Below are 372 nucleotides of genomic sequence, written 5' to 3'. Positions count from 1 at the left end.
CCTCCTCTTGAAGACCCCCAGGGTAGGGGAGAGCACTACCTCCCTTGGGAGCCCGTTCCAGACCTTGGCCACTCGAACTGTGAAGAAGTTCTTCCTAATGTCCAATCTAAATCTGCTCTCTGCTAGCTTGTGGCCATTATTTCTTGTAACCCCCGGGGGCGCCTTGGTGAATAAATACTCACCAATTCCCTTCTGTGCCCCCGTGATGAACTTATAGGCAGCCACAAGGTCGCCTCTCAACCTTCTCTTGCGGAGGTTGAAAAGGTCCAGTTTCTCTAGTCTCTCCTCATAGGGCTTGGTCTGCAGGCCCTTAACCATACGAGTGGCCCTTCTCTGAACCCTCTCCAGGTTATCCGCATCCCTCTTGAAGTG

Source organism: Alligator sinensis, unplaced genomic scaffold, assembly GCF_000455745.1.
Source record: "Alligator sinensis unplaced genomic scaffold, ASM45574v1 scaffold1368_1, whole genome shotgun sequence".
NCBI lineage: Eukaryota > Metazoa > Chordata > Crocodylia > Alligatoridae > Alligator > Alligator sinensis.
Note: the sequence above shows the minus strand (reverse complement) of the source record.